The sequence below is a fragment of the Cololabis saira genome, chromosome 3 (genome assembly GCF_033807715.1).
Source record: "Cololabis saira isolate AMF1-May2022 chromosome 3, fColSai1.1, whole genome shotgun sequence".
Lineage (NCBI taxonomy): Eukaryota > Metazoa > Chordata > Actinopteri > Beloniformes > Belonidae > Cololabis > Cololabis saira.
Genome location: NC_084589.1, coordinates 6,456,357 through 6,477,613, shown reverse-complemented (window position 1 = coordinate 6,477,613; position 21,257 = coordinate 6,456,357). Strand labels below are relative to the sequence as shown.

General features: G+C 46.0%; 2 pseudogenes; both read left to right on the top strand.

The window, feature by feature from the left end:
- Positions 1 to 2,828: 2,828 nt before the first annotated feature.
- On the top strand, positions 2,829 to 20,800 carry LOC133424238 (protein asteroid homolog 1-like; annotated as a pseudogene).
- On the top strand, positions 12,983 to 13,077 carry LOC133441210 (U6 spliceosomal RNA; annotated as a pseudogene).
- Positions 20,801 to 21,257: the final 457 nt, after the last annotated feature.

Here is a 21,257-nt window from a genome sequence, read left to right as displayed (position 1 = left end):
AAGTAATAGCCCCCTCATTGGGTATGGACCCCAAACTTAAGGGGGGCCGCAGTCGCAGCCTGGACCCAGCTATAAAGAGCAGGCTCCCACCTTTCTCACTTTCTTCTTTTCCTCCTCTCTTGTTCCCAAGATCTCTTCTACCTCGGACCTGTCCACGGTCTCATGGAGTTCTCTTTGAGCTATGAAAAGGCCACAGCTCCTATTTTAGCATGAAGAGCTGCTAGCTATGGGCCGGCCTTCTCCATTATCATGCCTGAAGAAGCGTCTGGTTGCCTGGAAATGGCAACCATAGTCTGCAGCGTTGCAACGAGTGACCTGCGAACGTTCCGAGCCCCAGATGAGCCGAACAAGGGACCCTTGCTGCCTCGACGTGAACACCTTTGGACCGACCTGGAGCTGAAGGAGGACCAGCTGCTATGCTAATGCTGCATCCCCTCATCCACACGGAGATGAGGAGAGCAGGAGACAGAGAGCTGATCTTTATCAGGATCACCTGCGGAGTAACCACCCAGCTGTTCACCAAGGAACGCTGACCGGCCAGACCAAACCACCTTTTTATTCACTTACAAAGATCCACATAAGAGGCTGTTTTGTGTCTGGGCAGAGAAACGTAATAAACATGTTTAACAAGTTTAGTTTAAGTGTGTTTGTTTATTTTATCATTTGTGTACTGCTGCATCCACATTGCTGGATCTTGATGAAATGCTCTTCCACAACAGAAAACAAACTTCCTAATTTTCCAAGTTAAATGACCAGAGTGGACCAGTAGTTTTTATTTTCCTGATGAGTCAGTTGGTGCCCCGTTTTGATTAAAGGGGGCCTATTATGAAAAACAGGTTTTTTCTTGCTTTAACATATATAAAGTGGTCTCCCCTCAGCCTGCCAACTCAGAGAAGGAGGAAAGCAACCAAATTCTGCAGTGTCTGTACAGCCGCCCGGATGAGCCGTCCAGTGTGACGTGAACTTTACGAGTCGTTCAGAAGATTTCCGTAGGTCGGCCTCCGCTGCTGAAACCACAGTGTATCGTGTGGCTGTTTCAACAACGAGGGACAGTAAAAATGAGGTTTTGCATGGACACTTACCCTCATAAAAGGATCAGTACCAACAGTACGGACCCGGTGTCGTGCCAAAAAGTGATTGCCTGCCAGAATCTGATTTCTCCCCTGAAAATGGGTCTTTTTACCTGCCAAAAATTGATTGAAGGCCAAATACAGTTAATGAAAAGTTGTTTCTGCCTAAAAATGACTTGATCTCATTCTTGAGCTTCATAATCTGAGAATCTGACGTTTTAGTGCTATCGCTCAACGGGCTGCTGTGCGCGCTCCCGCGGCCACAAATCAGAAGAAATCAGATTCTGGCAGGCAATCACTTTTTGGCATAACACCGGCAACCACACATGAGTCAGCTTTAATAGTATACGCAGCCGCTGCTCTTCTCCCCGGAGAGGCTTTGTTCCTCCCCTGCTACACGTCATTCAGGCAGCCAATCAGCACAGAGTCTCATTATCATAGCCCCGCCCCCTCAGAATCCACCAGCCAATCAGCACAGAGCCTCATTATCATAGCCCCGCCCCCTCAGAATCCCTCATAGAGAAGGAGGTTAGAAGCGGTAAAACTAGAGACATGGCCCACAGGCTGAATTTCTAATTTCTGTAGAAAAAACAAGCTTTTGATTGTTTTTAAGACATTCAAGGCCTGTTTAAAATATACATTAAATGACATAATAGGTCCCCTTTAATTCATTTTGATAATTCATTTAGATAAGTAATCTACTTTAATAATTATTAATAATTGTCGATGGACCATTATTAATAACTCTTTAATAAGTGAAACAGCACCCCCTTTGTGGCACAACAAAATGCAGTTAATGTACTGAAAGCACTCCGTCCGTCTGATTGACAGGTGTGTGTTGTTCAGCTCTCACATAAACTATGTTTGGTATTGTTTACTGCAGAATCAGCTGACCATGTGTCACCAAAATTCCACTCAGGGCTTCCAAGGTTTCACTTTCATTTCAGCTGTCAGCTCCAGCAAATGTGAAGAGGGTGGGGTTAGGATCATCTACGTTCCTACCCTCATCTATGCTCACCAACTCCAGCAGGTGGACGGTGAGGAGGAAATGAGGTTCCTCCGCAGGGTAGCTGGATCCTCCCTGAAAGATGAGAGGAGTTCAGTCATCCAGGAGAGACTCCTGTTGAGGTGCTTCATCCGGTTAGGAGGTCTCCTGGATGTCTTCTTGGGGAGGAGGCCCCAAGCCACACCCTCCCCTGGAGGAGGCGGGATGACGGAGATCCCAGTTCAGACCCATTGTCAAGCACGGTGGTGGAACGATGCTGGTCTGGACCTGGACACCTGTCAGTCACATGTGATGGATGAAGCTTTACTGAAACTGGGTCATGTGACATGAAATGGTCCCAAACACAGCAGCAGATCCACATCAAAACCATGACGAATGAAAGAATCCGGGTTTTAAAACGACCTTCAGAAAGTTGTTGATAACTAAACACCTTCAAATCCCAACAAAGTGCAGGAATGTTGTCAAGACTTGCCTCTGCAGTGTCAATCAAAAGTGTGACACACTTCCTAACTTCAGAATGACGTCATAAATGAGTGATTATCTATCATACTTGCAGTTTGTTTTCCATCTGTGCCCCTCCCCCCCGACCATCAGCGCACGTCTTCTAACGCTGTACTTGAGACCAAAACCAGCACCATTCCGGTTCCGCCCTCCTCCTGACTATTGTAAAGTGACGTCAGGAAACTGAAACTTCAAGAAATAGATAAAGAGCGCGCCCGGTGTCGCGGAGATGCGTGCAACACAGATGAGAGATGGGGATTAATGGTCTCACCAGGCTCCTGGAGACCTACAGGGAGGTTTACCGGCACGCCCGGCTCCGGGGGACCCGGCTGGTGATCGACGGCAACAACCTGATGTGCAACCTGTACTGCACCTCAGGTGAGACGCGCGTCACTAAAACTCCTCCGTCACTGACATAGAGGGGCCGCATAAGTTATCAAGAGTAGATTATGAAAACAAAACAACCTGGTCGTTAGAAAGGACGGTAGGCAGGTGATGGAGGTGCTCTTTGAAACGAGGGATGGCGAGGGAAAGAGCATCAGGCTGGGATCAAACCTGCGCTGCCTGCAGGAGGGCCGTGGTTGGATGCACTGATCTGATCAGGATAGGTGGAGGTTAAGATAGCAGATAAACCAGCTGACAGGCGAGTCAGTTACTGGACCTGTTTGCTCCGCTCGTCCGTGCGGTATTTAGACTAACCGGTAAAGCCAGTATTAGCTCAGTACTTCTATGCTTCAAATGGACTCTTCACAAACCTCTGGGTCGCATCACTGATGTATTTGTGCAGGAACCGGCTGCCACACTGGTCTAAAGACGAAGAGTTCTGGTCATATGGGCCTTTTCCACTAGTATCTACTCAGCGCGCTTCTACCCGCCACACCCCCGTCTTGCGCTTTTCCACAACGGTCCAAGGCGGGTGGAGCCGTGCCAAGCAGATACTTTTTCTGTAACCATTCTGTCGAGGTTCTAACCGGGCTGAGCCGGGACTATTTCTGACGTCACCACCCTCCGCGCCACTGATTGGTCGGGGGGCCGTCAGACGTTTGAATCAGGAAGCGGGAGTCAGCGCGAGAGCGACTCGCGGCGATTTTATTATAAAGTGCAAACGTCTGTTTGGTGATCCAACTCTGAGGTGCAGATGTTCATAAACCTGGTGGCTGTCGAGAGAATTAAAAAAGGGATGTAGGCGGGCTGTTTTACTCTCAGCCGCTCGCGGCTCCAGCTGATTTCTCATCTGCGCCGACACAAACAAAGGGGTTGCGCGATCGATTACGTCACAGCAGCTTCACCTCAACCCGCCCACTTCTCACCTGGCTGTGGAAAAACAAACGGGGACAAAACGGGTGGAGCCGGGATGAGGCGGGGGGAGCCGTGTCGGGCTGAGTAGGTACTAGTGGAAAAGCGCCATTAGAGAGTCCGCATGTCCACAGCTGCTGGATGACTGCTTGTGTTGTTGCCAGGTTTGGACCAGAATTGTGGTGGGGAGTATGCATCGTTTGAAGACCTCATCGAGAGGTTCATCTCAGCGCTCAGGACCTGCGAAGTCATGGCGTACGTGGTTCTGGACGGAGGTTTGGACCCCACAGACAGGAAGCTGGAAACGATGAAAATGAGAGCTGAGCAACGCATCCAGGAGGCCCACCAGGCAGCGGAGACTGGTGAGAGAAAGGGAATCATCCCACAGATGGCCAAGATGGTCTTCAAACAGACTCTGACTCGACTGCAGGTTCCAGTGGCCCACTGCTTCGGGGAGGCCGACCAGGAGGTAGCTGCCCTCGCTGCTGAATGGAACTGCCCTGTGCTTTCCAACGATGGGGACTTCTTCATCTTTGACCTCCCTGCAGGGTTTCTGCCCATCACTCACTTCCGCTGGAGGGAGGTGAAGGGCAACTTGCGGAGCTACATCCCTTGTAAGAGCTACACAGCCTCTCGCTTCTGCGACGTCTTCCGGATCCAGCGCCAGCTCCTGCCCGCCTTCGCCGCCTTGGCCGGTAATGACTATGTGAAGCTGAAGACGGTCAGCTGGACTCAGTTTGCCCCATGGGGAAGCAGGACCTCGCGTCACCTGGAGGGGCTGCTCTGCTGGCTGAGGGACTTCCAGCATCCTTGGGAGGCCGTGGTGGCGGCGCTGGGGCTGATGGGAGAGCTGGACACGAAGAGGAGAGAAGAGGTCGAGAGAGGACTGGCTGAGGGGATGACGGAGTACCAACTTCATCGGAGTTGCCTAAAACAGTTCTTCGACCACCAGGTGCCACCCCCGTTCCAGGTAATGAGCCAAAACTGCTAGGGATATGAGTACACGTCATTTTGTGAAATCATATTTTTATTAATACATTTTAATTATTAGTATTTCTCACATATAATTTCATTAAAGTTGTCTATTAAGGTGCAACAACTCACAGATTAAAGCCACGTTAGGGCGTTTCCACTTCTGACCACCGGGGGGCGTTCAGAACTGAGCTACTGACGATACCGCACCAACGAGGGGGGATGGCCCCGAACCTCTTCACTCGGCCCTACTAGAGATGGACACAGTTGTGTGAGGCTGATGCATGAACGGTCCTACTATGAGCTGCCCCCGTGTGGCCAGAAGTGGTACTGCTTCCTTTGAATGTGCTTCCCTTGTAGGAAGGCTGGTGATCCATCTGTCGTCTTTGTCTGACAACTACCGACTACATGGGGGTGTTATGAACTGTTGTCTCCCGCAGGGTTCCGGTCTTGTCCCAGACTGGGCCCGTCTGGCTCTGACGCAGACCCGGCTCACCCCGAACATCTTGGACGTGCTGCAGCTGCGGAGGATGTTACTGGGCATGGCTGTGGAGCCCCGGGACCGGCCCAGCGTGTATGTGATCTCCAGGCCAATCCGGCAGATGATGTACGGGCTGCTGTTGGGCAGAGGGACGTCGCTGCAGGTGATGGAGCGAGACCGGGCCGGTTCGCAGCTGATATACGTACCGGTCCGACCAGCCTTCGGTAAAACCAACACGGGACTCAGACTCAGCTCGCTGCATGAGGTGACGCTTCTTTGTTCCAGGTTACGGGACACAATAACAACGTTGCACATGAAAAAGCAAATGTCAGAGATTCATTTTAGCTCCTTGGAGGTTATTCTTTTCACATTTTATGATAAACGATTGATTCCCTGAAGTTTTACCATCCCATTATCTCTCCTGCATCTTGGCGGCGTCAGGCGGAGCATTCTGAGCGTCTGCTGGTCCTACTGGAAGCTCTGGGTGTCACTGAGGACTCTTTGAGCCTCCTTCCCACTCAGCTGAAGCTCCCGGTGGCCGTCACCTGCTTTTGGCTGCAGATGGCTCAGCCTCCTCCAGACCCTACCCTGCTGAAGGCGCTGCTGCTGGGAATGAGCATCAGAGTCGTATCCAGACCCAAAGCAGGTAAACAGGGCCGGATTAGGCAGCAAAACTGCAGTAGAACTTAATGAGATAGCAGGATAAACATTCAACCCATATCCAAGCAGCCCCTCCTTGAACCACCACCTTATTGTGGTGGAGGGGTTTGTGTTGCCTGAATGATCCTAGGAGCTATGTTGTCTGGGGCATTTTGCCCCTGGTAGGGTCTCCGATGGCAACCAGGTCCTATGTGACGGGCCAGACTAAAGTGCAGTTCACGAGCCAAACAGAAAGGCTAAGAAAAGTTAAGTCGCCCAGATTGGCATCAGCGAACCCCTCCCTGGAGCCAGGCGTGGGATTGGGGGTTGAAGGCAAGTGCCTTGTGGCCGGGTCTTTGCCCATGGGAGAGCTTGTGCGTGAGGTTGAGAGATACCGGCTACAGATAATCAGGCTCACCTCCACACATACCTTGGGCTCTGGAACCCAGCTCCTTGAAAGGGGCTGGACCCTCCACTACTCTGGAGTTGCCCAGGGTGAGAGGCGGCGGGCTGGTGTGGGCTTGGTTATAGCCCCTCAGCTCAGTCGCCATGTGTTGGAGTTCACCCCGGTGAACGAGAGGGTCGCTTCCCTGCACCTTCGGGTCGGGAAAAGGTCTCTCACTGTTGTTTGTGCCTACGGGCCGAACAGCAGTGCGGAGTACACGGCCTTCTTGGAGTCCCTGGGAGGAGTACTTGATAGTGCTCCAACTGGGGACTCCATTGTTCTACTGGGGGACTTCAACGCTCACGTGGGCAATGACAGTGATACCTGGAGAGGCGTGTTTAGGCGGAACAGCCTCCCTGATCTGAACCCAAGTGGTGCTCTGTTATTGGACTTCTGTGCCAGTCCCGGTTTGTCCATAACAAACACCATGTTCAGGCATAAGGGTGTCCATCAGTGCACGTGGCACCAGGACACCCTAGGCCGAAGGTCAATGATCGACTTTGTTGTTGTTTCATCTGACCTTCGGCCGTATGTCTTGGACACTCGGGTGAAGAGAGGGGCTGAGCTGTCAACTGATCACCCCCTGGTGGTGAGTTGGATAGGCTGGCGGAAGATGAAGTTGGACAGACCGGGCAGACCCAAATGTATTGTGAGGGTCTGTTGGGAACGTCTGGCCGAGTCCTCTGTCAGAGAAGTCTTCAACTCTCATCTCCGAGAGAACTCACAGATACCGAGGGAGGCTGGGGACATTGAGTCCAGGTGGACCATGTTCTCTGCCTCGGTTGTCGAAGCGGAAGCTCGAAGCTGTGGCGCAAGGTGAAGAAGCAGCCCAAACACACTCCGCTGCATATCAACAACTCAGCAGTGGAGGTGGTGGAGAGCACAAAGTTCCTGGGAGTGCACATCACCAACTCCCTAACCTGGACAGAAAACACAGGATCTCTGGTGAAGAGAGCACAGCAGCGTTTGCACTTCCTGTGCAGGATGAAGAGATGCCGTCTCCCCCCTCCCATCCTCACCACCTTCTACAGGAGCACAATCGAGTCCATCATGACCATCTGTATCTGTGTGGTGTGGCAACTGCACAGCAGCGGACTGGAAATGCCTCCGGAGAGTGGTGAGGACGACAGAGAAGATCATCGGGACCTCTCTGCCCTCCATCCAGGACATCGTAAACATGCGCTGTCTGACGAGAGCCAACAGCATCATCAGAGACTCCACACATCCACACCATGGACTGTTCACACTGCTCAACTCTGGCAGGAGGTTTTGCAGTGCGAGATGCAGAACAGCCAGATTCTGCAACAGCTTCATCCCCCAGGCCATAAGAATGTTGAACTAAAAAATGAAAGGATTATATTAACCAATTAAAATGACCAAACTGTTTTTTTTTTAAATGTAAAGCTGCATATTTTATTTATTTTCATATTTTTAAGCACTCAAGCACTGTGACAGGGTCCAGGATTGGGGCATGGTCTGCAGGGGAGAGAGGGAGTGCGGGGGAGTGGCGCACAGGTGACGCGGCTGGAACAGCTGATGGTACACAGGTGTGTCTAATCACTCTCTGTGTATATCAGTAGTGTGCGGGCCCTGGAGACGAGAGAGGAAGGAAGCAGAGTGGAGCTCGACTGCAGCTCTGCTGAAGGTGCTGGTGCACATGTGTCTCTGCGGAACGAGAATAAAAACGTTTTCTGCACAAATCCCTGTGTCTGCTGTCCTGTCTGGTGACCCCGTAGCAGCGAGTCTTGTTACAAGCACCTTTTTAAGTTAAGTTAAAATTTAGTTTTAGTTAAGTTGAGTTAGGACGTTTTTAAACTGTATCATTATTTGCTTTTCTGAGCCAGAGGCAACAAAATTTCATTCCCAGTGCACTGTGTGTTACATGTGTCCTGAAAATGACAAATAAAAACTATCGTATCATAGGTGCTTATTGTGTCGGCAATCCCTGAACACGGTGGTGGACACCGGAAGTAAGGGATGCTGTTAGCTTGATGAAGGAGTCCTACCAGGCCATGTTGGCCAGTGAGACTCCTGACGCAGTAGATAGGTACTGGCAGGCCAAACAAGCCGCAGCTTGGGCAGTCCTGGAGGCAAAAACTTGGGTCTGGAAAGAGTTGGGTGAGGCAATGGAAGAAGACTTTCGCTCGACCTTGATGAAATTCTGGCAAACCATCTGGCGCCTCAAAAAGGGGAAGAGATATTCTGCCAACACCATTTACAGTGTGGGTGGGGAACGGTTGACCTTGATTGGGGACACTGTCGGGCGATGGAAGGATTATTTCGAGGATCGCCTCAATCCAACTGACATGCCTTCCATTGAGGGAGCATAAACTGTTGACTTTGGGATATACTCATCCATCACCCAAGTCGAGGTCACTGAGGTGGTTCGTAAGCTCCTCAGTGGCACAGAGGGTGGATGAGATCCGACCTGAGTACCTCAAGTCTCTGGATGTTGTAGGACTGTCTTGGTTGACACGCCTCTGCGACATTGCATGGAAGAAGGGGACAGTACAGGTGCGGTGGTCCATCTTTTTAAAAGGGGGGACCGGAGAATGACTTCCAACTATAGGGGGATCACACTTCTCAGCCTCCCCGGGAAAGTCTACTCCAGGGTACTGGAGAGGAGAATACGGCCGATAGTCAAACCTCGGACTCAAAGGAATAATGCGGTTTTCGTTCCGGTCGTGGAACACTGGACCAGCTCTATACCCTCCGCAGGGTGCTCGAGGGTTCATGGGAATTTGCCCAGCCAGTCCATATTTGCTTTGTGGATCTGGAGAAGGCATTTGACCGTGTTCCTGTGCTGGGGCGGTTTGAAGTTTGAAGTTTGAAGCCGAGTGAGAAGCGGCAGTTTTAAGAATCAGCACTTCCAAATCCAAGGCCATGGCCAGCATCCGCAGTTATGCGGTTTGTGTAACGGACCGTCGTGGTGAAGAAGGAGCTGAGTCAAAAGGAGAAGTTCTCGATTTACCAGTCAATCCCACCCTCACCTATGGTCATAAACTTTGAGTAATGACCCAAAGATTGCGGATACAAGACTTATTTCTGCTGGACGCTCCCTTAGAGATAGGGTGAGAAGCTCAGTCACTCGGAGGAGCTCGGAGTCGCCGTTCTTTCACATTGAGAGGAGTCAGCTGAAGTGGCTTGGGCATCTGTACCGGATCCTCCTGGACGCCTCCCTAGTGAGGTGTTCCAGGCATGTCCCTCCTCCCTAGGGAGGTGTTCCAGGCATGTCCCAGTGACCCAGTAACGGATGAGAAGAAGTTGGATGGATGGATCAAGGACTGGATGTCCAGAAATTTCTTGCTTCTAAATTCAGATAAAACAGAGGTTATCATTCTTGGTCCAGAGCATCTTAGGAAGGGACTAGATGGTGTTGCGATGGCTTCCAGTGCAACTGTGAGAAACCTTGGTGTTGTTTTCGATCAGGATTTGTCGTTTAAACCATATGTTAATCAGGTTTGTAAAATAGCGTTTTTCCATCTCCGTAATATTGCAAAGATTAGGAAAATCCTCTCGCAGAGTGATGCAGAAAAACTAGTTCATGCATTTGTATCTTCTAGACTGGATTACTGTAATGTGTTGTTAGCAGGATGTCCAAGTAATTTGCTGAATAGGCTCCAGCTGATCCAAAATGCAGCAGCACGAGTGCTGACAGGAATCAGCAGGAGAGACCACGTCTCTCCAGTGTTAGCGTCGCTCCATTGGCTACCTGTAAAATTCAGAATTCAATTTAAAATTTTATTACTTGCATATAAAGCCCAAAACGGCTTAGCTCCGCAGTATTTACAAGATTTGATAGTGCCTTATGTTCCTGGCAGAGCTTTCCGCTCCCAGGGTGCAGGTTTACTCGTAGTTCCTAGAGTATCTAAATGTAGATTTGGAGGGCGGGCATTCTGCTATCAGGCACCACTACTTTGGAACCAACTTCCAATCTGGGTTAAGGAGGCTGACACCACCTCCACCTTTAAAACTAAACTTAAAACCTTTCTGTTCTTGTTTTTTTTTCTTTTTTCTCTTTTTCTTTTTTTCTCTTCTTTTTTTCCTTTTTTCTTCCTTTTTCCTTTCCTTTTTAATCTCGACATTCTGACTTTTTTCTCAAAATGTTGACTTTATCTGGACATTCCGACTTTTTCTCTACATTTCAACTTTTTTCTCAACATTTCGACTTTTTTTTCTCGACATTTCGACTTTTTTCTCGAGATTGTGACTTTTTTCTTGAAGTACATAATGAAAAAAAAAATCTTCCCCCAGTTATAGCTAATATAGAAACATGCAGCATGTGTTGTCTTCATTCTAAGGCTTATACAAGACTTTTCATTTTTTGCGGCTCCAGACATATTTGTTTTTTGTGTTTTTGGTCCAATATGGCTCTTTCAACATTTTGGGTTGCCGACCTCTGGCTTAGTGGAAATGGGGATTAAAGTGTTGAGACGATCTGGAACAGACTTCTAGAGAGGTGGGGTTCACTGCATGAAGCTGAAGCGGTATGAGCTCGTGCCCGTGCGGATCAGCAGCTACATGTCCAAGCAGCACCGGCCGGTTAACGTGCCCCGGCGGACCTCCATGTTTCTGGGTTGATGCATCAGTGGGCGAGGTTCTTCAGCGCAACGTGAGCTCAGGTTGGTGACGGGTGTCTCTGTGCTGCAGTGTACCAGACGGGAAATCACCGCGGAGCAAAGAAGCCCGACGTGGGCGTAGTCTACGCTTTCAACCAATGGCAGGCGTGCCTGAAGGACAGCGTCCACCTCAACCAGCTGCTGGGCTTCCCTCTGCCGGAGCCGGAGATAGCACGGTGAGACTTTGGGCCAATCCCAATACACCCCCTACTTTCTACCACTAGCCCTAAAAATAGGTAGGGCCCTTATAATCTTCCCTAGGGATTGGGACACCACTTGCTACGTCACTGCGTGGTTTACGTTCGGGTACGTAAGCGACTGCGTAGTTACGTTTGCACAAACGTCACACCATATCAGGAAGCCCAGAGATAAAAGCTGTTTTAATTTCTGCTGTAGCGCTGTTAATATGCCACTTTATTAAGTTTTAATATTTTTTCAGGCGTAAAAGTAACCGTTAAGATCCCCAACTTGGGCTCAGTTTATCCAAATAACGCCTGTTAAGAAATTTGATCCTAAGTTTTCGGGGGATGAGAAGAGCCGCCAGCTCGGGAGCTGATTTATGGTTCAGCGTTAAATCGACGCAGAGCCTACGGCGTAGATTACGCAGAGACGCGCACCTTACGGCGCGCGTCGCCGTGTAACCTACGCCGTAGGCTCTGCGTTGGTGTAACGCAGAACCATAAATCAGCTTTTATTCTGGCGAGATCTGAAAAAACGAGCAAGCGAGTGATTATGTACATTCACTGAGTGAATATTATGAAAGTAAAATATATATTTCTTGCTAGAAATGTAATCAAAACACATTTTTATGCAGAAACTAACTCAAAATTTTGATTTTATTCACTAAAAAATAAGAAACGTCCGCCATGTTTTTTTATTTGATTCAGTCTGCAAATGATGACGTAAAGCATTCTGGGAAATTTTCTCAGGCCCTCGGTCGCGAAGTCAGCATCTGAAATCCCTCGCTCTGTAGGGTTAGATTCATACACACTAGTCCTCGTTATGTCCACTAGCCCTACATGCAAAGAGGAATTGGGACACCACTACCCTCACGGGAACGTGCAAAATTTAGGGATAGGACTGAAAAGTAGGGGTAGGGGGGGAATGGGACTGGCCCTTTCACCAATTCCTTCTAAAGCTTAGGCCGCCTTGGTCCGTCTGACGTGATGGTGCTGCGTCATCACGTCAGACGGACCGGCGGCCTGAAGATGAGACGTTGTTGTTGTCCAGGTTGTATCAGGGGACAACGGTCCACCAGCTGGTGGACAGGATGAGGAGCAGAGGGAAGCTGAGGGCCTTCCTGAAGAGCCTGACCAGCGGAGAGCAGTACCACAGGATGCTGTCCGTGGTCCAGTTACACACTCGCGGAGCTCCGGCGGGCCGCCGGCAGGAGCCGGGGCTGCCGCCAGACCTCGGCGCGGACCTGAAGAAGCTGTTCCTGCAGGACGGCGATGAAGAGGCTGAAACCGAAGCGTAGAGCGTGATCAAAGTGGAGGAGGAGCTGCGACTGGTGGACCGGCTGTCAGTCAGAACCACTGTTGGTTTTGGCAGCCATTTTACAGGACTGTCTCAGAAAATTAGAATATTGTGATTTTCTGTAATGCAATTACAAAAACAAAAATGTTATACATTCTGGATTCATTACAAATCAACTGAAATATTGCAAGCCTTTTATTATTTTAATATTGCTGATCATGGCTTACAGTTTAAGAAAACTCAAATATCCTATCTCAAAAAATTTGAATATTCTGGGAATCTTAATCTTAAACTGGGTAACTTCATGTGCTGATAACTATGATCCAGCTGCCACTCAGGAAGGTTATCATACCAGAATATCATCTATAGTCATGGATCTTTTCAAAAATCATAGGTAAGTTTGGTCACCTTGAGTGGTTACTGGTATCTGGTCTGGAACATGGACTAAATAGTGCTCACAGAGAACTCTCTGTTGTGGTACTTTGGTAGCATATATACTACAATTGGAATGATACAGAGAAGATTAGCATGGCCCTGCAGTCCTCACAGCAGGAGACCCTCTGCGTGCATTTACGCACATGGCAGAGGTTCAGTGATGACATAAAGGTGCATTAACAAACTCCAACGAGCCTCACGGTTTTACAGGGGGGTGTTTTATTGATTTTGTATGTTGCTAATAGACACCTGAAACAGGCAGCGTTTTGTCTTCATTTGTTAAGTTTTTAAATAAAACATGAAGATTGTAATTTTTTACACTTTAAAACGACATAGTTTCACAATAAATGTACTTTTGGTGTAAATATTCAGACACTGGAGAAGCATTCCCCCTAATGATAAAGAGAGTCAACAGGATGACTAAAATAATCTGACTGTACTTTCCAGAAAACTCAGAAAACCAGCAGGTTTCACTAAAACAACAGACTTTAAAGGTTCTGTTTCATAAAGAGAGTTTCTGATCATCCACAAAGTGTCAGCTACGGAGATATAACAAGAATAAAACAAGAAAAAAGCAGCATAAATTGATGGTGGGAAGATAATTCTGAAAGACTTGTCTCTTCAATAATCTTGGCTTTAAATATTTACTTGGAATTTAAATGTTTTTGTACATGGAAAAATATCAAAAAGAGAGAAAGAAACAAAAAACCTTTCACCCATTAAAAAGCAAAGCAGGTTCAAATGCCTTCAGACTAAACTACTGTTTTCTACAGAAAATATGTTATTTTCATATGACACCTGACTTATGTTTGTAAATATATTTAATTTGTGTATTGTAGATAATTATAATAAAAGATAATTAAAAAAATATATAATAAAAAATGATAAACTGATAAACTTCAGATGACTGACATCTACTGGTACATTTGTGAACTGCACACTAATAACTGGGATATTTTCCATGTCACGTTAGAATACCAATATAAAAAGTAATCGTGATTAAAATGTGATCAATTTATTATAATTTGGTTAAATTTAGATATTTTTTTCAGTTGAGGAGGAACATCTGCTGGAGATGTACATATCTTAATCATTAAGGTGGATTTCTCTGTAAATACCCCCCACTAGTGAAGATCCACTTTTACACTTCTCTCAAGTCATTGTGAGCTTTCAGAAAACTGTCGTTGTACAGTGAAAATCTGGAACCTGGGTGAATGTAAAGGTTGGAGAGAAGATGGAGGACTTGAGAGCAGATTGTAAACAGCAGGGGCCTCATTTATAAAGCTCGCTTGCGCACAAAACAGGGCTTGAAAGATGCGCACGCCACCTTCTACGCAAAGGTTGGGATTTAAAAAGAAAAAACTAACCGAAAAATGTGCGTATCTCTACGGCAACCCTGACCCTCCCGTAGGAACTTACTTAAGATATGGGGAACTGGCGACGCAGGCGGTGAGGTGGTGAAATGAAGCCAGATTCATGTCATACTCTTAATAATGTCATCACATATCAGACTTATAATATAATAGCGCTGATCGTGTCCCTCTGTGTGTGAAGCGTCAGTCAGGACTCTGGGGCTGCAGCCGCGGTGCAGGACACGCCGGGAACCTTCTCTTCACCCACCGTGACAACCGGTGGGTGAAGAGACCCTGCCTTAACCTTATCCTGTTAAGGCTGTTTTAAGGGCCTTAACAGCCCTTAAAAAGAGAGGATTCAATTACACGAGGACTGATGAAAATGTATCACCTGAATAAGCCTGACAGACAAGTTAATGGCTCTAGAGCCATTAACTTGTCTGTCTCTAGAGCCGCATGTCTCTAGTGGCTCCCTTTTTTTCCTTTTTTTTTCTCTTTCTTTTTTTCTTTTTTTTCTTCTGCTTTTTTCCTCTTTTTTTCCCTTTTTTTCTCTTTTCTTCTTTTTTTTTCTTTTTTTCCTTTTCTTCTTCTTTTTTTCTTTTTTTCTTCCTTTTTCCTTTCCTTTTTAATCTTGACATTTCGACATTTTTCTCAACATTTCGACTGTTTTCTCAACATTTCAACTTTTTTCTCGACATTTCTACTTTTTTCTTGAAGTGCATAATGAGAAAATGCAGCATGTGTTGCCTTCATTCTAAGCCTTAGAATCTAAGGCTTATACAAGACTTTTCATTTTTTGCGGCTCCAGACATATTTGTTTTTTGTGTTTTTGGTCCAATATGGCTCTAAAACATGTTGGGCTAAAAGAATGAAAACAATACGCTCGGCTCCAGCCACAATCTCCCTAGAAGAAGAAAACAAGACAGTTGGCAGTTGGACATGTGAGCTGTCATTGGTTCTGTTGGCTGTGGAGACTCCTCTTTAGCACCGCCGTAGTGGTTCCCTAGAGCTTTTTCAAAAATGTTTGACCTTTTTTTTCTTACTTTTTTTCTTCTTTTTCTTCTTTTTTTCCTTCTTTTCTCTTTTTCTTTCCTTTTTTCTTCTTTTTTCTCTTTTTTTTGTTGTTTTTTTTCTTTTTTATCTTTTTCTTTTTTTCTCTTCTTTTTTTCCTTTTTTCTTCCTTTTTCCTTTCCTTTTTAATCTCGACATTCTGACTTTTTTCTCAAAATTTTGACTTTATCTGGACATTCCGACTTTTTTCTCTACATTTCGACTTTTTTCTCAACATTTCGACTTTTTTTTTGACATTTCGACTTTTTTCTCGAGATTGTACTTCAAAATTAATCTCAACATTCCGACTTTTTTCTCTACATTTCGACTTTTTTCTCAACATTTTGACTTTTTTCTCGAAGTGCATAATGAAAAAAAAAATCTTCCCCCAGTTATAGCTAATATAGAAACATGCAGCATGTGTTGCCTTCATTCTAAGGCTTATACAAGACTTTTCATTTTTTGCGGCTCCAGACATGTTTGTTTTTTGTGTTTTTGGTCCAATACGACTCTTTCAACATTTTGGGTTGTCGACCTCTGCCCTAAAAGAATGAAAACAATACGCTCGGCTCCAGCCACAATCTCCCTAGAATAAGAAAACAAGACAGTTGGCTCCAACTAGCCCTCCCCTTCAATCTCAGGATATCTGCAGACCTGGTGCCAAGTGTAGTGGGTCATCTGACAACAAAGAGGACAGGGCTCGGAGTAGGCTGAGGTTCACATGACATCAAAAGTATGGAGTAAAGGTACAAAAGAAATCAAACTGGCCTGTACAAGTAAGATTATAATGAATATAAATAAGGCCCTTGTATGAGTATATATTTTCCCTCTAACAACGTCATAGAGACTGGATCAACACGTTGAATATTTAGCTTTTCCAGCCTGTGCAGTTTATGTTTAGTGTTATGTGTGTCCAGGTATGGGTTGCTCCACTCCTGCAGCTGTAGGTGTGTGTGTTAATGCTGCTGTCTTCTCCCCCTCTCCTTCCTCTTGGTTCCTCCTCCACAGGCTGCAGTCAGTTAGCAATCAGGAGGTTGGGGATAAAGAGGAGGAAGAGGAAGTCCTCTCTCTCTCACTCTGGGGCAGCAGTAGCAGGGGAAGGTTTGGTTTGTTTCCCTTTTTGGGAGAAGTTAACCCTTTTTCCTCTGTCCATAATGGCAGAGTTTTCTTATTTTAGTTTGAGTTGGAGATTGCCGGTAGTCCTGTTTTGTCGGTTTGTTTTAGGTTACAGGTTTACCTGGTTTTTCTTATTTAGTGGGGAAAGTGCATGGTCCGACGGCCCATCGCGTGGCTGGCCCTGTGCTTACCCATCTTTTGTTCTTTTTGGCCGGGATCTCCATCTCCTTTTGGTTCATTACTTTTAGGTTAACCTTTTTCCTTGTTTTTCTCCCCAACAATACAATAACATTTGATTTCAACCCTTGAAATCTTTGTGTGGAGTCCTTAATATGTTGTGGTCTCATTGAGCCTAATTTCTTTACTTTTATGAGGCCGTAACATACAGGTATATGGAGGCTCGTCCACTTTCAATGCGCTCTGTAGGCTACTGCTGATTATTTGATGCTCTGCTGCTGATGGTTTTTTGTTCATGTGGTACTGCAGTTAAGTTGTATCTTAGGTAAAACACAAAGAGGCTATTGTGTCGCAAACAGTGTCAAGAGTTACATTGTGTGCTCGACACTTTCTTTTGTTTGCTTTATTGCGTGTTGTGTCTTTGAGCACGATTAGGCTCCTAGGCTGGAAAAGTTATCAATGGTCATTTTTACGCTCCATCAACTGTTTTCCATAGCGCAGGGGTTCTTAATCTTTCTGACCTTGGGGCCCAATTTTTTCAGTACAGAGTGACCCGGGGCCCATTAAATATTAACACTGTATAGCAGGGGTATTCAACTAAAACTTTAAGAGGTCCATTTAGAGAAAATGTACTCAAGCGAAGGTCCAGAACATCATAAAATATATATATATATATATATTCATATTCAAGTAGCCTCATAGTTGTATCAACATCTGCATCCGACTGTTACATTAAAAAAAGTACATATTTGCCACTTAACATGTGTAACTTGAATTACACATTTTTTTCTCTTAAAAATAAAATGTATTTTATTTTTCAAATGCTATCTTATTTTATTTCTCTACCAGCGCTTTGAATTTCCGGCTTCGGGGACGCGTCAGGATAAATGATCACGCCGCGCTCGCTCGCTCTGGGCGCAGACCCAAGTAATCGATCCCTGATCCTGGCGGATCTAAACGTACTCTGTGCAAAATGAAGGATTTTCTCTGTAAATGCACACCATTTCTCGTACTATTACACGTACAGCTAGCTGAGTGTCTTCTTCTCCTCATTTGGTTGGGAGTTGCTATGCAGTCCCGCGGCCCCCGCGGCCCACACGTACAAAACTGAATTTTTTTTGCGACCCACTAGGTGGCGCTCGCGGCCAGAGTGTGGGCCGCGGCCCTATGGTTAAGAATCACTGCGATAGCGTATGGTGTCCTTGATACTTATTTTCTCTGTTGTCTTGCCTAGTATTGAGTGTGTCGGTACACTCTCACGTGGATGCTGCTGCTGTTTGCAGGGCTCTGAAGTTTTGAAGACAGGCAAGAGTGACATATCCCCCCACCACCCCTGTCCCACCCCTGCTGTATGCCCACGGACCAGCCCCAGCCACCAGCCTCCTGAACCTTGGTTGTTTCTCGTCTGCAAAAAGACAGGTGGTTAGTATTGGATGTCTCCTACAACTATCTCGAACTAATATAATATAATGTGTGGCTTACTCAAAGATTTGAAATAGCTGGTGAGTGGGCCATACTGCTGCAGGATTCGGGTGATGCACATTTCCAAGCTGAGCCACCTCACCGAAATGTGCAGCAGCATTTCCATGTAGTCACTCCCATGGAGTTCACAAAATTCTGGCAAAATATGTCAGGAAAAACTAAGTTAACCCAATTGTTCCTCAGTTTGGGTGCATAACACTGAAGATAATTGAATTACAAACCTCAAGTAACCTTTTACGGTTTGTGCTGCCCTTAAACCAGTATCCAACATCAACCACAAGGTCCTCAGCGTCAAATCCAGATATCTGCACAACATAACATGAGCACAGAGATATATAAATGTTTTCATTATACAGCAACTTATTTACTTCACCTTCACTGAACATTTAATGGAAAGCAAACATGTTGAAACTTACTTCTAAAAACCTCTTCCCTGCGTGTTTAGCAGTGTTGTGAATTATATGGCAGGGGTATCCTTGAATGTAAATGCTGGGGTTTTCCTTAAGCGTTTTTTGAAGCAATTGAATTTGTGGTTCCAATATTAACTGGGGCATTGTCAACTGACAGGCCAACACAATTTGTCCATGGTATCTTGTGTTCTACCAGGACATCGTTGATTTTTTTTTTATAGATGACATCAGCTGTGCCACAGCTTCTTCCACTTGTGGTGCATGTCAAGAAATCTGTGCACAACTTTGTTGGTACCATCAAATACCCTTACGGTTAAGGGGTTCATCTTCTCTAGTCCTGTAACAATAATATTGTACATAACTAACTCTGCATGCATGTGAAAGTTCAGTGTGTGTAACATTAACATAACATGAGGTAATGGAAACAGGCAATTTAGCTGTCCAGGTATACCGTGTCACTTGAGCCATCCATAACTAGTGTAAAGGGATTTTCCCTCATCTTCATCACCAGCTCGTTCCTAAAATGTGGTGCAACTGCATGATTAATGATGCACGTAGTTTTTGTGCTGGCACTCTTATTCTCTAACTGCAGGCAACTTGTCAAACCTTGCATTCATTTGTTGTAACATTAAAATAGGAGACGACTTGCCCTTACTTTGCATCGGAGTTCCAGCAGTTTCCTCAGCGGAATGGATTAGGCGGCAATTCCAGGATGCTTTATTTTCATTGGTTGCTGGATTGCATTTTACCCAGATACAAAAGATACGTTTTTCTGATTGGCTATTGTAGCCCATTTCTTTTTTTTTTGATTGGCTGATAAGTGGCGCCTCACGGCAGAACTGCAGGGGTTGCGGGGGAGACGTGCTTGATTTCATGGCGAGGGCAGCGACCAGCTCATGTTTGCGCGCTGCGGCCATGGCGCCAAGTGACTTTTCTTTAAGTTGCGACATGATACAGGTGTGTAGCGATTTTCGTGCATGTGGGGCTTGAGGCACAAAGTTTTTTAGGGGGCGCTGTTGAGCCATTAGGCCACGCCCATTAATGCAAACCATGAAATATCACATTTTTTGCCAGGCCTGGCTTGGTGCAAAATTTGGTGACTTTTGGGGCACGTTTAGGGGGGAAAAAAGGCCCTCCTTTCGTCAGGGGTGGGGGGGGGGAATTCCTACAGATACAATAAGGCCTTCGCACTGTCGGTGCTCGGGCCCTAATAAAAGGGAGAGGAGTAGGGGGAGCAACAACGATAGGAACCACAAACACACAAACATTTAAACATATAAAAGAGCATGGTATTTTATCTTGAGGCAAACATCAATGCGAGCGGTGTTTATAGGTCACGTTAATGAGAGTAGCGGTTGTGATCAGAAGAGCCATGGAGTGGTTTTAGAGTCTCTATATAACTGTCCTTCAATGTAAAGTTTGTCCACAACCAGATTAGCGCGTTTATCGTTTTGTCTGTTTGTAGATTGGGTACAGTACTTTGCGCCGTTCGTTTATTTCACGTGGGAATTGGTCGTTGAGTCCGTAGTGTGTTCCTTGAGTTCCTTTCCTCTGCTTTTGATCAGTTCCTTGTGTTTGGAGTGTTCCAGTTTGACAATGATGGGTCGGGGTGACTTGTTTGTGTGGGAGCCAAGACGGTGGAAAGTGATGTGGTTTACAGTGTCCGGGGGGAGTTTGAGTTCAGTTTTCTGAAGTCCTTAACCAGTGTTTCTGGGTTGTCGGATGGATGTTCGGTAGTGATGGGACGATGATACCTCAAGGAGTGTATTGACACACTAAACAAACTGTATTGATACTGTGTTGGTCACCCAATAGTGACCCCTGCAGTAGTTATTAGATCATTGCAGGTAAAGAAAGTCCTTGTTCGTGTAAATGCTAAAATGAGTTGATATGTAAAATATAGCAAATTAGAGTAAAAATTCAGAGTTACAATTTTTTAACTTATGTGCACATTTGTCAACTTAACTGTTAAATCATATAAAATAAAAGACAAAAAAGTGATTAGTTCATGAATTTTTATTGAGAAACAAAAGTTCTTGGAGTGTCTTTGCTCCAAGGTGATTTCTCCTCTTACACACCAGCTCCCCAGCCTTGGAAAATACTCTTTTGCATGGTACAGACGATGATGGTGAGCAGAGAGTTTTAAGTGCAAGTTGATGAAGATGTGGGTATGTTTTCTGGTTCCATTTCCAATATTGCAAAGGATCTTGGTTTCTGGGTGTGTTTGTTTCTGCCAGGTAGCGTTGGACTTCAATAATGGAGTCAGCTGTTGAGTTCCTCGTCTTATGGGTCTCTGCAACCTCCATATCTAGAGTTTTCCAGAGATTGTGCCCTAAAAAAATAGTTAATCATTACTTTATTATCACATGTTATATCACAAAGTGCCACAGAAATGTATTTTCATACCTGAACTGGGTTCTGACCCATGTGAAGAGCTAGGCTCTTCTTCTCTTGGGTCAGGATCTTGGCTCCTCATTTCTTCTGCACATTCTGACTGCAGTCTCTTCACCGCTTCACTTGCCTTTTGCTGACTAACAAATCCATTCTTTTTAAATCTGGGATCTAACAGAGTTGCCAGAGTCATCACACTGAGAGATTCCATGCCGCAAATAGCGCCAGGTAGCCGCTTCCTCAGGTTTTCAGCCAGTTGCTGAGCAGCTGTTTTTGTCACTGTGGTGGTCTGATGTTGAGGCTCAATGTGGAGCATTCTCATCATGGGAATGACCTTCG